Source organism: Hemitrygon akajei, chromosome 10 (genome assembly GCF_048418815.1).
Source record: "Hemitrygon akajei chromosome 10, sHemAka1.3, whole genome shotgun sequence".
Taxonomy (NCBI): Eukaryota; Metazoa; Chordata; class Chondrichthyes; order Myliobatiformes; family Dasyatidae; genus Hemitrygon; species Hemitrygon akajei.
The window spans coordinates 34,257,223-34,275,160 of record NC_133133.1 but is presented as its reverse complement, the minus strand read 5'-3'; positions in this window follow the sequence as shown (position 1 = coordinate 34,275,160).

Here is a 17,938-nt window from a genome sequence, read left to right as displayed (position 1 = left end):
CTGAATTAGGGGAATAATAAAAGACATCATGAAGAGTTTCAACACTGATACATACCACTGGGAACCACAATCAATGGACCATCCAGTTTGGCATATCCACATAAAAATGGCACTCATTCATACAAGGAAGCTAGAATGGAGGAAACAAAGAGGAAAAGAAAATCTCAGAATTCAAGAACAGCAGAAGCTACAGCTTTCTTATACCTCTGTAGTCTGTCTGAAAGGAATTCTTGTCCAGATTGATCTAATTAGTCATCCCTGTACATATCACATTACTGTAGAGTAGATGTCAAGTCCTTAAATGAGAATGAGTGACAACCACAACATTTATCTACTTCATCCTAGCTGGGTTTCAATTCCCATAATACATGCTCAGTCATATTAAGATCATTCAGCAACTTCTCTGATCTGGACTTCAGGCTGATATTTTATCCAAATCTGCTAATAAAATCTGCAAATCTGCCAAATCTTCTAAATTTAAATCTGCTGATTGATCAGCTATTTCCATTTCTTTGTCCTGGTGTAAGAGTTGCAAGATTTTATGCTTTATCAACTATTATCAATATTTACATTGGAAAAGTTTGGTGCATACCTGACATCTGAGGTTACTTCCATAAGAGAAATACTTTATAGTAGTAGTTTACAGTACATCCTATTTCACCCTTCCCCCATGACAAATTCTTCCTTTAGTTCTTCTACTGCTATATCTATTCCCTAATGCCAAGTGTTTAATTAAAACCACGTGTCATACGTCTTACATCTTGAAAAGTTCCAGACATTTTAGGACAGCTAGACTTTCTTGTTTAGTCCATCATGGCCTAAGTGAATTTGAATTGTGATATTCCATGCCGGTTGTCTCAGCACACTGTTCGGACACGTAGTGAAAGCACCTCTCAGCATCAAGCGGTTGCTGCATCTGCAAAACACACAAGGCAAGGCAGCTCTATCATTATGTTATGTTTAGAGTTGTGTTGCAAGCCTTGAGGTTACACAAGTCACGCTCTTCACAGTTCAAATATGCACATTAAACTGACTTGCAGTTCTATATCTGAACATAACATAGAACAGTACAGCACAGGAACAGGCCCTTAAACCAATAAAATTAGTTTCAGATGACCAACTAAACTAATCCCCTCTGCCTATACAATGCCCATAACCTTCCACTAGCATATGCCTACCTAAATGTCTCTTAGAAGTATCTAATATATCTGCCTCTATCACCGGGCAGTGCATTCCAGGTACTGTCTGTGTACTCTGTTTTACACTCTCTGTGTAAAAAAAATTGCCCCTCACATCCCCTTTGAAATTACCCTCTCTTGCCATAAATGCATTCCCTTTGATATCAGACATTTCAACCCTGGAAAAAAGATACTGTCTGTCTATCTATCAATGCCTTCTCATAATCTTATAAACCTCCATCAGATCTCCCCTCAGCCTCTGCCGCTCCAAAGAGATTAACCCAAGTTTGTCTGACCTCGCACATGCCCTCAAATGCAAACAGCTTGCCTTTTATATAAGGATCAAGGCTGAACTCAGGAGCAAAATGGAGCAGGTAGCTGAACTTTAATACCTACCATTCCCATACACTTTTTCCAATTCCCTCACAGATTTTATTCCAAATAAACTAGCAAAATCTATTTGTTTCATTAATGTTCCAATTTTTGCCGTGCAACCTCCTCATTTGCACTTTACAAGACACTTTAGGATTCTGAGGGACAGAGCCAATTTTAATTCTGGGTGCTTATGTGAAAAAGAGCCTCAAAAGCTCAAAATCAGCTCTAACCTTTCAGGAAACAAACATAGATAGGGAAAATAAAATTATGATTTCCACCATTATTCCAGTACCACAAAATACCAATTCCAAATTCCCAGTCCTAAATATTCACTGATCACTACTTTCTCAAAGTGCAAGTTTCTCTTTAAAACACATAGATCTCAGTTCCAGAATTAATCTTTCTTTTTCTTCCTTATCAATACAGGTATTTTTAAAAAATCAAAGAAATAAAAGTATAGCAAAAAAGTAAAAGAGTGCCTGCTTAAAAAGAGAGGAAAACTAACTGTATCTGTCTGTGTGCTTTGCTTATATCTTTGTAAACAAGTATAACATTGTGAAATAAAGCTTATTGCAATGGACTCAGCAGGTCAGGGAGTATCTAAGGTGGGGAATAAAGTTGATGTTTCAGGCCGAGACCCTTCATCAGGAATGGACAGGAAGGGAGAGGTTGCTGGAAGCCAGAAAAGAGGTTGGCGGAGGGGAAGGAGTACAATCTGACAGGTGATAGGTGAGACCAGACGAGGGGAATGGTGGGTAGATATGAATGGGGATGAAGTAAGAAGCTGGGAGGTGATAGGTAGAAGAGGGAAATGGTTAAAGGAGGAAGTATCAGATAGGAGAGGACAGTGGACCATGGGAGAAAGGGAAGGAGGAGGAGCACCAGAGGGAGGTGATGAGCAGATGAGGAGAAGTGGTAAAAGGGTAACTAGAATGGAGAATGGGAAAAGAGGGAAGAGGGAGGGAGGAGAAATTACCCCAGAAGTTAGAAAAATCAATGCTTATGCCATCGGGTTGGTGGCTACACAAACAGAATACAAGTGTTGCTCCTTCAACCTGATTGTGGCCTCATGATGGCAGTAGAGGAGGTCATGGTTGACAGGTCAGAATGGGAATAAGAAGGGGAATGTGAAATGGGTGGCTACCATGAAATGGCCAGTGGAGCAAGAATGTTTGACGAAGAGGCCCCTCGATTTCAGTTGGGTTTCAATGATGTAAAGGAGGCCACAATGGGAGCATCAGAAACAGCAGATGACCCTGACATACTCTCACAGTATGGTAGACCTTCTCTCACTCCTTCTCTTCTCTTAAGCTGCCCTTCACCAACCCCCCTCGCTGCCTCTCTTCCTTCCCTTATTTTCATGGTCCACTGTTCTCCCCTGCCAGATTCCTTCTTCTTCATCCTTTTACCTCTTCTAGCTATCATCTCCAAGCTTATTACTTTTTCTCCCACCCTCCTTCCCCCTCAAGTGGTTTCACCTGTCACCTGCCAACTTACACCCCTTCCCTTCCCCCAACCTCTTATTCTGGGGTTTTCCCCATTCCTTTCCAGTCCTGATGAAGAGTCACAGCCCAATATGTTGCCTGTTTAGTTCTCTCCGTAGATGTTGCCTGACCTGCTGAGTTGATCCAGCACTTTCTGTATTTTCTTCAAAATTCCAGCATCTGCAGAATATTTTGTGCTTATTATTGCAATGAATAAAGGGAAAGAAAAATTAGGTGGAGCCTCACATAGCACCTTGAAGAAATATCACCTCTTAAAACACAGGATGTCTGCAAATTTATTTCACATTATACCACATAGGACTTCTTCCTTAGTTACATCCTGTTCCACGAAGCATAGGATTAATAACAATTTCTTTCCGAAAGGCTCTAACAACCTTTCACTTCCTCACTCTAACAGTCTGTATTTTCTCTCTTTCTCTCTCTCTCTCTCTCTCTCTTTGTGTGAATCAAAAGGAACTCACATTGCCAAACTTCACACATCACTTCAAGATTCACAGTGTGCTCACCAGTTTAGACCTATCCTGAAATGATTAGCTCTGAAGTGTTTAGCAGACAATTCAGCTTAAAGCACAATCTTAGATTCTTGATTGGTCAGGGCATGAGGAGATATGAAGAGAAGGCAGGAGATTGGGGCTGAGAGGAAAATGGGATTCAGCCATGATGAAATGACAGAGCAGCCTCACTGGGCCAAATGGCCTAATTCTGCTCCTTAATCCTATGGTCTTATACACATTTCAAAGAGACATTGAAAGAAAGGAACTCTTATATTCCATCTGGATAGCCTCCAACCTGATGGCATGTTTATCAATTTCTCCTTCTGCTATCAAAGCATTTCCCTCCTCTCCCCTCTTCTTCTATTCCCCACTCTGACCTATTACACCTTTTCACCTGCCTACCAGCTACCCCTGGTGCCCCTCTTCTTTCTCTGTTTCCTATGGCTCACTCTCCTCTCCCATCAGATTCCTTTATCACCAGTTGTTTACCTTTCCCACCCACTTGACTTCACCAATCACCCTTCTAGCTATCCTCCTTCCCCTCCCCCCCCCCCCCCCCCCCACCCTCATGGAGTCATGGAGTCATAGGGCCATACAGTACAGAAATGGGCTTTTCAACCTTCCTCATCCAGGCCAATCTTTTCCGTTCAACACAAATCGGTATTTTTCGGTGTTTTCTTTGGCGGGCGGCTGATCGGTTAATTGTTTGTGTGTAAGAGAGGAGATTGGGGTTTTCGTGCTACTCTTGCTGTTGGCGTTGCTGTTCTTTTCTGCGACTGAGGGGGAAGTTGATTGTTATTGTGGCTGTTGTTTCTTGCTGCAGGCGAGGGAGGGATTTAGAGTTCTGTGAGTTTTGTTTCTTTTCTTTTTCATGCTGGTTGGGGAGGAGTTGATGTCTTTTCTTTCATCAGTAGAGGAATATTGGAGTTGTATTACACATGTATAATTTGACAATAAAATGAAGCTTTACACCTTTGAACCTTTGAAATCCCATTTGTCTACATTACTACTGTATTTTTCTTAAGTGTCTTAAGTATTTCCTTAAGTGTCCTTCTTAAGTTGCTTACTTATGTGTCTGTGTAAATGCTTCTTTAAACATAGTGACTGTATCAGACTCTGGTAAAGCATTCCAGATGGCAACCACTCTCCATGTAAAAAACTTACCTCTCAGATCCCTTTTATAACTCTATCCTCTCACCCGAAACCTAAGCCCTCTTATTTTTGACACCCCTCCCATTAGTAAAAGATTTCAAATCTCTACCAAAGGTACAATGTGCAACCTTCAGAATCAGAAACAGAACCAGAATCAGGTTTATTATCACCGGCATGTGACATGAAATTTGTTAATTTAGCAGATTAAAAAATGCGCAAAAAACAGAAATACTGTATATTAAAAGAAGTGAGGTAGTGTCCAAGGGTTCAATGTCCATTTAGGAATCGGATGACAGAGGGGAAGAAGCTGTTCCTAAATTATTGCGTGTTTGCTTCAGGTAGATAGGGTAATTAAGAAAGCTTATGGGGTGTTAGCTTTCATAAATCGAGGGATAGAGTTTAAGAGACGCGATGTAATGATGCAGCTCTATAAAACTCTGGTTAGGCCACACTTGGAGTACTGTGTCCAGTTCTGGTTGCCTCACTATAGGAAGGATGTGGAAGCATTGGAAAGGGTACAAAGGAGATTTACCAGGATGCTGCCTGGTTTAGAGAGTATGGATTATGATCAGAGATTAAGGGAACTAGGGCTTTACTCTTTGGAGAGAAGGAGGATGAGAGGAGACATGATAGAGGTGTACAAGATATTAAGAGGAATAGACAGAGTGGACAGCCAGCACCTCTTCCCCAGGGCACCACTGCTCAGTACAAGAGGACATGGCTTTAAGGTAAGGAGAGGGAAGTTCAAGGGGGATATTAGAGGAAGGTTTTTCACTCAGAGAGTGGTTGGTGCGTGGAATGCACTGCCTGAGTCAGTGGTGGAAGCAGATACACTAGTGAAGTTTAAGAGACGACTAGCCAGGTATATGGAGGAATTTAAGGTGGGGGGTTATATGGGAGGCAGGGTTTGAGAGTCGGCACAACATTGTGGGCCGAAGGGCCTGTAATGTACTGTACTATTCTATGCTTCGGGCTTCTGTACCTCCTATCTGATAAACAAAGTGAAAAAAGGGCATGCCCTGGGTGCTGCAGGTGTGTAATAATGGATGCTGCCTTTCTGAGACACTGCTTCCTGAAGATGTTCTGGGTACTTTGTAGGCTAGTACCCAAGATGGAGCTGACTAGATTTACAACCTTCTGCAGCTTCTTTGGTCTTGTGCAGTAGCACCACCCCTCCCCCCCCATACAGACAGTGATGTAGCCTGTCAGAATATTCTCCACAGTACATCTACATAAGTTTTTGAGTGTATTTGTTGACATGCCAAATCTCTTCAAACTCCTAATGAAGTATAGCCGCCGTCTTGCCCTCTTTATAAGTACATCGATATGTTGGGACTGGGTTAGATCCTCACAGGTCTTGACACTCAGGAACTTGAAACTGCTCACTTTCTCCACTTCTGATCCCTCTATGAGGATTGGTATGTGCTCCTTCGTCTTACCCTCATACATACAGCAGGAGAGATCAGGATAGCTAAAGGTGTGAAACAGAATTTCGAGCTGCTATGCTACCGTGTCCAAGATGTCATTTAGATTCCTTCCAAACTATCTCAGTCTGAGCGCACTTAATATCTTGCCATAATCCAACCACCAGTTCCAATCTAAAGTAAAAAAGCACACATTTCTTCTTCTCTGCCTCCTTGCAACCCTCCAGTACAACTATTATTTCTAAATGCAGTATGACCTTCCATAACTCCTTTCCGGACAAGTGTTCCGAAATCCTTAACAATTTGTCCCAGTTGCGAGAGGGTATAAGCTGCATAATAAGTTAACAGCAATAGTTTTTCCCCATCTTCAGGAGTTTTCTGGTGTGCCTCATCAGACACATTACTCCTTGCTCTGCACAACTGCCTTTCTTTTCGCCTTTCACAGGTTTCTCCTTTCGCTTTCTTTACCCTGTACCCAAATTATTTTCTTCTGCTACAATGCCTGTCACAACACAAACCACACCTCTCTAACTCAGGAATTTCTACAGCAATGGTTCAATTTCTCTCTCATACACTGAATGATCAGCACATGCTTCAGATTCCTTGTATTATGAGGTCACCTGTTAGCCTCCTTCACTCCAGGTTCTTGACCTGAAAAATTACCTGGTCATTTCCCTCCACAGATGCTGTCTGACCTCTTGAGTTCCTCCAGGTGTTAAAAATGCTTTTGTCTATATAAATACAAGGAATACAGATCTCCTCTCCCAGCATTGGAAAAATGCCTTTAAGTCAATGCTGTCCCTAAATACTTAACCAGTACTTTAGCAGAATAGAATTGTGCCTCAAATTAACCACATCTTGTCTCATTTCTCATTTTCACCTCTGTTCTTTCCTGTCTAAGCCTTTTGTTTACATTCAGTTTCCTTATCACTTCCTCCTATCACTCAATGTCTCTGCTTCTTGGGCTGCTCCACCTTATTCCTATATCTTTCTTCCTTTTGTCTAACCTCGGAAACTTCTTTTGTTAGTCTCAGTACTACTGCATCCTTCTCCTGCAAACTTTCATCCACTTTACTGCAGTTTTCATCTTATTCCTACAGCTTCTATACCTTCTTCCCAGAGCTGCACACCTTTTGCTTAATGTTCCATGTCATTCTTCTCGCTTTTCCCACACTGACAGCTGCATTCCCTGTCTGACCACAGTCACAAAAAGTTTCTCTATTTTTAATGCTCTTAACTTTCTCTACCACTGGGCAAGAGGTACAGAAGCCTGAAGTCCTCCACCACCGGGTTCAAGAACAGCTACAAATCTCTAACCATTTGTTTCTTGAACGAGCTGACAAAACTCTAATCATTCATTTAATTGACCACGTTGATCACTTTGCACTATAATGGACTCGTGTTGTGTCCTTTCCTGTGAAAATTATGTATAATTTATGTTTTTCTTATGAATGCTGTTTATATGCCTGTAATGCTGTTGCAAGCACGAGGAAATCTGTAGATGCTGGAAATACAAACAACAAACACAAAATGCTGGTGGAACACAGCAGGCCACAGTGTCCTGACGAAGGGTCTCGGCCCGAAACGTCGACAGTGCTGCTTCCTATAGATGCTGCCTGGCCTGCTGTGTTCCACCAGCATTTTGTGTGTGATGCTGTTGCAAGTTTACTTTTCACTGAACTTTTGCATGCATATAATTGTGCACATGACAATAAATGTGACTTTGACTTTGAACAGTAAATATTCAACTCAGAATTCTCTTTCACTTCTCTTTAACAGTGCACAGACTTTTATGTATATTTCTATCTTCCCTTCTTAAGCGAATATGGTTTTTTTTCTAATTATCCATTATCATCCATCAGCTTTTTTCTTTGGTAGTTGGTAGGGGGTTGACTTTTTTTATATAAAAAATTTGTTTTATGATGTAAGACCTATCTTTAGATTTTTGATTACAGAGTGGTATACCTTTACATGATATGCTAAAACATTTTGATCAATTTTATTACAATATATGAATGTACACAATTTATGTTGAGATGTATCTATGTGTTGCACTCTGTAAATCTTGTTTTTTCTTCTGAATAAAAATATTGTTTAAAAAAAAAAGAATTCTCTTGGAGACACAAGAGACTACAGGTGCTGGAAAGTGGAGCAACATACAACCCGCTGAAGGGACTCAGCAGCTCAGGCAGCACCTATGGAAGGAAACGGACAGTCAACATTTCAGGTTGAGACCCTTCATCTGAATTCTGTTAATACATTTATTCTAACTGCATAAAAAGCTACAAGTCAAATAATATAAATACAAAAGTACAAATGGTATGACATTCAATGTTACATGGAATTACTGAAGTTATAACAAAAAAGTTATACTGTAATGTGTATCACATTGGTGTAGAGTAATATGATCTCTGCTTTCCTTAGTTGCAACACCTAGTATCTTTCTCTCTATAAATAAATGGTTAATCCTATTTGCCGTTAGTCTTCAACTCGAGGTGTCACTTGTCCTTAAACTCTAGATGACTTTAGATGGAAGTCACCATGGCAACGATTCACAATGTTGTATGTTGCCAAAAGTCACTGCACTAGACAAAAGCATTTTTAACACCTGGAGGAACCCAGCAGGTCAGACAGCATCTGTGGAGGGAAATGACCAGGTTATTTTCCAGGTCAAGAACCTGGAGTGAAGGAGGCTAACAGGTGACCTCATAAAAATACATAAAATTATGAGACAGATTATCAAACCTTTTTCCTTTGACAGAACTAACAAATACAAAAGGCATAGCTTTAAGGTGAGATTTAAAAGGGATGTGAGGGGAAAGATTTTTTTTAACAAAGAGTAGTTGATAAGTGGAATGCACTGCCAGAGGTGCTGATGGAATCAGATAGAATTATTATATTTAATAGGAATTTAGACAGACACTAACTAGGCAAGGCACAAAAAGATACAGTTCTAATACAGGCAAAAGGGATTAGAGTCAGAATTAGAATCAAGTTTAAATCAGATTTATTGTTTTTGCAGCAGCAGTACATTGTAATACCTAATAATAAATTATAAATCACAATAAAATATATGGTTTTTGTTGACATACCAAAACTTCTCAAACTCTTAATGAAATATAGCTCCTGTCACGCCTTATTTACAATTGAATCAATATGTTGGTTCCAGGTTAGAACTTCAGAGCTGTTGACACCCAGAGACTTGAAAATGCTCACCCTTTCCACTGGTCATTCTGTGATAGGGACTTGTCTGTGTTCCCTCAGTTTCGCCTTCTGGAAATTCACAATCAATTCCTTGTCCTTACTGAAGTTGACTGCGAAGTTGTTATTGAGTCTCCATTCAACCAGCTGATCTACCTCACTCCTGTATGCCTCCTCAGAACTATCCGAAATTCTGCCAACGATAGTTGTGCCTCCAGCAAGTTCGTATGTGCCATTTGAGCCCTGACTAACCACACTGTTGTGGGTGAAGAGAGAGCAGAGAAGTGGGCTAAGCATCTACCACTATGCATTTTCAGTTCTGAAGAAATGTACTCTGTGGTCTCCCAATGAGGAAGTCAGGAATCCAGTTGCAGAGGGAAGTATAGAGGCCCAGGTTTATAATCTTACTGAATGCTGAACTGCAATCAATAAACAGCAGCTTGACATAGGTGTTGTTATTGTCCAGGTGATCAGAGGCTGAGTGGAGAGCCAGAGAGATTGCATACACTGTAGACCTATTGCGGCAATAGGCAAACTGCAGCGGGTCCAGATCCTTACTCAGGCAGGAGTGGATTCTGGGCGTGGCCAACCTCTCAAAGCTCTGGGTGAGTGCAGCTGGGTGAAAGTCCAGGCAGAACTGATTGTCGCTCTTTCGAGGCAGTGGGGACCTCCGACTGCAACAGTGACAGATTGAAGCTGTCCTTGAATATACCTGCCAGGTAGTTGGCGCAGGTTTTCAGTGCCCTACCAGGAACACCGTCAGAGCCTGGTGCAAGCAGATGGACAAAAATGTTGTCTCGGATGTGCTGAGCTAAAGGGCCTATTTCTATGCTGCTTGACTCTATAATTCTTAGAGAATTTAACAAAAACTTAAAATGCATGTGATATAAATTAATTAAAGGCATTAATGTTAAGTAACATAAAGAGGCAAATATATTATTTACACACACCTTTTGAATCTATGTGGACAAGTCTATTTGAATACATGTGAATTCCCTTCATATACAAGCTATGGTTGTGGAACTGGATGAAAAATCTCTCCGCTCTACAGGACTGAACTCCATCCCTGCATTCAATGTGGATTCTAGACACTATGACATGTTTCAGCCCATAAATACAACATCCTGCTGATAAAATAGAAGGCTTTGTGCTTTCTGCTTCTTGTCTAAGACATGAACCACCCTAACATGGAATTATATTACTGTTTCTTCAACGTTGCTGGGTCTCCCTCTTATCTACCAGGGGTAGGAATGGTTATTTAGAGTGCCAGGCTTTAGATGTTTCAGAAAGGACAGGGAGGGAGGCAAAAGAGGTGGGCACCTGGCACTGCTGATCAGAGATAGTGTCACGGCTGTAGAAAAGGAGCAAGTCATGGAGGGATTGTCTGCTGAGTCTCTGTGGGTGGAAGTTAGAAAAAGGAATGGGGTCAATAACTCTTCTGGGTCAATGCAAAAAACTAGGCATTGATAGAGATATAGAAGATTATAAGGCTACCAGGAAGGAGCTTAAGAATGAAATTAGGAGAGCCAGAAGGGGCCGTGAGAAGGCCCCGACGAGCAGGATTAAAGAAAACCTCATGGCATTCTGCAAGTACGTGAAGAGCAAGAGGATGAGACGTGAGACAGGACAATCAAGTGTGACAGTGGAAAAGTGTGTATGGCACTGGAGGAGATAGCAGAGGTACTTAATGAATACTTTGTTTCGGTATTCACTACGGAAAAGGATCTTGCTGATTGTAGGGAAGATCATCAGTGGATTGAAAAGCTTGAGCATTTAGACATTAAGAATGACGATGCTTTTGGAAAGCATTAAGTTGGATAAGTCTCTGGGACCAGAAGAGATGTATCCTAGGCTACTGTGGAAGGCGAGGGAGGAGATTGTTGAGCCTCTGGCAATGATCTTTGCTTCATTAATGGGGACAGGAGAGGTTCCGGAGGATTGGACGGTTGCAGATGTTGTTGCCTTATTCAAGAAAGGGAGTAGAGATAGCCCAGGAAATTATAGACCAGTGAGTCTCACTTCAGTAGTTGGTAAGTTGATGGAAAAGATCCTGAGTTGTAGGATTTATGAAGAAACACGAGGAAATCTGCAGATGCTGGAAATTCAAACAACAACACACACAAAATGCTGGTGGAACACAGCAGGCCAGGCAGCATTTTGTGTGTGTTGTTGTTAGGATTTATGAACATTTGGAGAAGCATAATATGATTTGGAATAGTCAGCATGGCTTTCTCAAAGGCAGTTCATGCCATATGTGTCACAGTCCCAACCATTAATTCCCCATCTTCTCCTAATTCCCTTTGATTGTGCCACAGTTCTGACCATTAATTCTCCATTTTTTCCTAATTCCCTTTGATGACAGCACACCTAGTTTTCATCAAGACCTGCAGGATACGAACACCAGCTTTGCACCCACTAGTTGCCAGATCATTGGTTTTGCCAGTGTGGTAATTAACATTTCCTGGCCGCTTAGGACTGTATGTTCTAAGTTTTGCTTCAGTACCGAGAATTACCTGTGAAACTCAGTCTGTTCATGTCAAGGTAAGTTTTTTAAGTTCTACTCCAGTTCCGAGATTTACCTGTGAAACCCAGTCTCTCCGGGTCAAGATAAATTCTGCCTGTCTCCTGCCTTCTTGCTCTCCCTCCTGTTTTCCGTTAAATGCTCACGACCGCGCCTGTATGCTAACTAAATCTCAATGCCTGTGTCCTGCATTTGGGTTCGCCTCAATCATTGCAACAGAACGATTTGGCCATGGACCCAGCGGATGTGAACACCCTTCAACAAGCCCTCGCCAGCCAGGGTTCCTTACTGGGGCAGCATCACCATGAAGATCAGTGACCAGGTGGACTGTGTCTCCACTAATCTTACCCCATCCTCTCCTGGAACCCTGTCTCACCAGCCTAGACAGCCTGTAGCAACATTAAAAGCCTGACTAATTTGTTTGAGGATGTGACTAAACATGTTGATGAAGGTAGAGCAATAGATGTAGTGTATATGGATTTCAGCAAGGCATTTGATAAGGTACCCCATGCAAGGCTTATTGAGAAAGTAAGGATGCATGGGATTCAAGAGGGCCATACTTTGTGGATCCAGAATTGGCTTGCCCACAGAAGTCAAAGAATGGTTGTAGACAAGTCATAGTCATATTCTTCATGGAGGACGGTGACCAATGGTGTGCTTCAGGGATCTGTTCTGGGACCTCTTCTCTTCGTGATTTTTATAAATGACCTGGATGAGGAAGTGGAGGGATGGGTTAGTAAGTTTACTGATGAAACAAAGGTTAGCAGAGTTGTGGATAGTGTGGAGAGCTGTCAAAGGTTACAGCTGGACGTCGATAGGATGCAAAACTGGGCTGGTAAGTAGCAGATGAAGCTCAACCCAGATAAGTGTGAGGTGGTTCATTTTTGCAGGTCAAATATGATGGCAGAATATAGTATTAATGGTAAGACTCTTGGCAGTGTGGAGAATCAGAGGGATCTTCAGGTCCGAGTCCATAGGATACTCAAAGCTGCTGCACAGGTTAACTCTGTGGCTAAGAAAGCATACAGTGCATTGGCCTTCATCAACCAGAGGATTGAGTTTTGGAGCTGAGAGGTAATGTTACAATTATATAGAACCCTGGTCAGACCCCACTTGGAGTACTGTGTTCACTTCTGGTCACCTCACTGCAGGAATGATGCAGAAGCCATAGAAAGAGTGCAAAGGAGATTTACAAGGATGTTGCCTGGATTGGAGAGCATGCCTTATGAGAATCGGTTGAGTGAACTCGGCCTTTTCTCCTTGGAGCGATGGAGGATGAGAGGTGACCTGATAGAGTTGTATAAGATAATGAGAGGCATTGATCGTATGGATAGTCAGAGGCTTTTTCTCAGGGCTCAAATGGCTAACGTGAGAGGGCACAGTTTGAAAGTGCTAGGAAGTAGGTGCAAAGGAGATGTCAGGGGTACATTTTTTATGCAGAGAGAGGTGACTGCTTGGAATTGGGCTGCCGGCAACATTTCTGGAGGTGGATACAATAGGGTCTTTTAAGAGCCTCCTGGATAGGTACATGGAGCTTAGAAAAATAGAGTGCTATAGGTAACTCTAGGTAATTTCTAACTAAGAATGTGCTCGGCCTGTATTATGCCATAGTTTTTCAATGTTTCTATGTTTCTAATCTTTGGATCAACAAACTTCAAGCTGGGGCTGTTAAAAACCTGTGTGGTTTTGGTCTTCAGCTCTACCTCAAATTATTTCAGTCCACCGAAAAACAGAAGTGCCACGTTTTTGAAAATCTCATTTTCAGAAAGCTCCAGCAGGAAAGCTGACAAAGAGCCCATGAACAGAAATCACCCTCTGTATGTGTTTTCCTTTTTCACAACGTGGGAATCCATGCAGTCTTTAATGCATCACAGCTCACACAAGCACCAGAAATATGTACATAAATGATTTTGCATATTAGAGATAAGATTCTTTACAAAGTAATACAATATCTACAACAGGATTGAGCATAAAATGCTACAGTTTCAAGCATCAAAAACAATAGGGTATTAAATAGTGTGGTTTCTTTGAGAAAGTTATTTTTAATAGAAATTCAGTATTTGCTTAAGTGTCATTATTAAAGGAGCTTCAAAAAACAACATGTACCCACATTGCAAGGATACTCAGACAAGTCTGTGATTGCAAAAGTCTCCCGAACCAGCCATTGTGTCTTAATTCTGTGCACACATTATAAATCCATGCTTAGGAGAGCCAGCCATTGACATGGTAGTCCATTCTTGCCTAACAAGTTTCACGAGGATGCTTTTCATCCATTAAGTGGAAGTAACTTCTAGTTGTGCTTATGCAATATTAAAAATAGCATAATTGCAGACAAAAATTGCTGGAGGAACTCAGCAGGGCAGGCAATACCTTTGGAAATGAATGAACAGCCAATGCTTTGGGCCAAGAGCCTTCATCAGGACTGGAAGAGAGAGAAGAAGAAGGTAGAGGGACAGAAATGCTGCACCTGCCTATTCATCTGCTCCATGACCTCAATTCAGGGCTCCAAACCGTCCTTCCAGGTGAGGCAAGGCTTTGCTTGTGAATCTGTTGGAGCCATTCATTGCATCTAGTGCTCCCGACACAGTCTCCGTGAAATTAGTCAGTCCCAATGTAAATTGGTGGACTGCTCTGTCAAGCTGCGGATTTCCCAGCGGCCAACCAATTTAACTCCTATCCCCATTCCCGTTCCATCAGGTCAGTCCTTGGCCTCCTCTTTTTGCCATGATGTGGCCACTCTCAGGGTGGAGGAGCAACACTATGGGTTGTATCTGAGTCGCCTCCAACCTGACGGCATGAAAATCACTTTCTTCTCCCGGTAATGTTTTTTCCTTCTGTACTTTTCTTTCCCCTCCCCCTTCCCTCTTCTTCTATTCCCTGTTCTGGCCTTTCGCCTTTTCTCCTCACCTGCTTATCACTCCCTCCTTCACTTTCCCCCATGGTCCACACTCCTCTCCTATCATATTCTTTCTTCTCCAGCCCTATACCTTTCCTAACCACCTGGCTTCATCTATCACCTACTAGCTTGTCCTTCCCCTCCTTCAGTTGTACGAAGAGTTGCATCAATTAGGACAGTGTTATAATGAAAATTAAAGGGTACCTTTGAGAACAGTGGACCACAGGATATGATTTTGTCACATCAGTGTTAGCGCTTTAGTTGTGTATTGTGACTGTAAATGAAGAAAGTCTGTTCTTGGCTTCACTGCTGTCGTTTCCCTTTACAAGCTGCAACACCAAAGAGCCTTCAGTTACAAAGGCAGCTGCAGTCACAGGTGCAGAGCAGGAGGTGCTGGGGTGGGTGGGTGGTGTGCTAGCACTTGGGTTTATCAGAGGGACAAGTGCAGGAGACAGGCTGTGGGCAAGTGTAAGTGTCAAGTCTAATTAACAATTACCTGTCCCCTTAACCAGTAACTTCCTCCTCCTGAATACCTTTGCTGAACCCAACTGGCTGACTATATTGCTGAAGGAAAAAGCACATTTACCGTCCCCAAGCAGTGGTTTACGGTGTTTATGATTCTTTAGAAAGACAGAAGCTATTTTTTGTAACTGACATGATCTTTATCATTTAAGTCACCAAAAGATAACAAACATTTCAATACACAGAGCTGCACTGTTCATTTGGAACATCCTGCTGTGTAAGTTTATATACACCAGAATGTGGTTTGAAACAGCTTCTTTTCACACATTAGTGAGTTTAAATGTTAATTGTGTTTGGGTTTATTTTAATTTAATAAGGAGTATTTCTCATATCAGAAAATGCTCTGCATTTTTGTTTCAATTAACCTATTTTAAGTCTGCACCGTCTTTTTCACTGTTAAGTCTATTGCAAGACTAGAAATTCTTGTGCATCGAAAATGAACTTTGCACCACATATGTCATGAAGTTCCATTCAGTTCAAATCCACAGGCACAGTGGAATGGGGTTGAAAATGCCCCATCTGGTCTCAGACCAGTTTGAAAAATTTTGAGTACCTGGTGGCCATATGACCAATTGGTTCTTTGCTGTGGTATTGCTAGGTAAGAGGTTCTGAATCAAGTGAGGTTATCAGGGCGTGGTGAGGCAATGGAACTCTGTTCAGTGGTCGGAGGTGGAGGGGGTGTAGGTTAGGGAAATAAATGTAATGTTATGTTTTGATATATTTGATGCATTTTACATGTGGGCAGCCTAAGCAGAACCTCAGATAAACCAAAAAAGTCAAAATTTTCCACATATTACACTGCGCACTCAATGCCACTCCACAAAGAACTCATGGGCATAGATATACTCCAGGAGAAAACATGGAAAGAAATCAGTGACTTTTTTCCTGGGTTATGGGAGAGGATATGTACAGCCAAAAGATTCTTTATATAACACACCCTCCTTTAAGTGTTTGTATTGCACTTCTCATATTTCTTCCCAAAGTGACTTGACTCCACTCTTCTCTGCATCTGCCATGTGTTCCTGCATTTATCATTATATCACCTTCACCATTCTGAATTCTGTTAACCACATGTCCAAGATTCATGGTATTTGCCAAGTTTGAAACTACCCCATGGGACTGTGCTAAATCATCAATATATATCGAAGAGAACAATGGTTCTGAGTCTGACTCCTGGTTACATGAATAAATTCATCTCTAGTCTGATAAACAGACACTCACTATCACTATTTACTTTGCCTTCCTTAGTCAGTTAGATATTCAAACAATCACTGCCTCTTTAATCTCAAGGCTTTAACTTTCTTGTCTAGTCTACCAGTGGCACATTATGAAAATCTACTGGTGGTCTGCATCATTTCAACTACGTCACCATCATCAATTGACTCTGCTATTTCATTCAAGTATTTAGTCAAGCTGCTAAAACATAATTTGCCTGCAATAACCATCCTGTCTTTCACTTATTATGACCTAGTTTTCCAAGTACATAATCTATTGATTTCACTATGACGACCATCAGAGAGCTACTGTTTTTATCTCCCTTCCTTTCTCTGTACAGCAATATAACGCTTTTGATTCTCCTGTCGTTTGATGTAATCCTCTAGGGAAAATTGTATATGGGGTTCTGTTGTTCCTTCTAGAAATGGCAAATGAATGATATTGCTTAGTTTCAACACTGCCAACTTCTAAGTACTTCCTTGCTACAGCATAGTAGTTTAGTTCGTTGGACTAGAATCTAGATTCTAGACCATAGATTTGAAAACATGAGCTGGAACCTCATGGCGGCTGGGGTAGTTAAACTAAAGTAATTAAAGAAATGTGAAGATGGCCACTTTTTTAGGTACATGTGTAAATACCTAAGCAGCTGATCTTGTGGCAGCAACTTACAACATAAAAGCACACAGACATGATCAAGAGGTTCAGTTGTTGTTTAGACCAAACATCAGAATGAAATAGAAATGTGATCTGAGTGACTTTGACTGTGCAAGGATTGTTGGTGCCAGGCAGGGTGGTTTGAGTATCTCAGAAACTACTGATCTCCTGGGATTTGCAAGCACAACAGGCTCTAGAGTTTACAGAAAATGGTGTGAGAAACAACAAACATCCAGTGAGTGGCATTCTGTTGCTGGAAACAGCTTGTTAATGAAAGAGATCGGGGAGAAGGTTCAGACTGGTTCAAGCTGACAAGAAGGCGACAGTAACTCAGATAACCACGCATTACAAAAGTAGCGTGCAGAAGAGCATCTCTGAGCACACAATACGTGTGTGGATGGGGAACAGCAGCGGAAGGCCACAAACATACTCTCAGTGCCCACTTTTTTAGGAACAGGACATACCTAATAAAGTGGCCACTGAGTGTATAATAAAATAGAATATCTGCGTGTCCCTTGCACAGCTCAGGAGTGAAATAACTTAAGACACCTGACATTTATCTTAATAGCTTTTGTTTTGTTTACAAGGTGTGTTATACAACAGAACTGCATGGAAATGAACGTAAACAACATAATTATCAGTGCCAATGTAATAACCCAAGCAATGTGTGTATGGCAGCTAGTCTGGAATAAAATGCTAATTTAGAAGCTTCAGCAAAGAGAGGTGAAAACTGCAGGTAGATGTTTTATTCCCCATTTAATTCTCTTTCTTTCTTACCGCACAGTTAGAGCAGAGAGGATG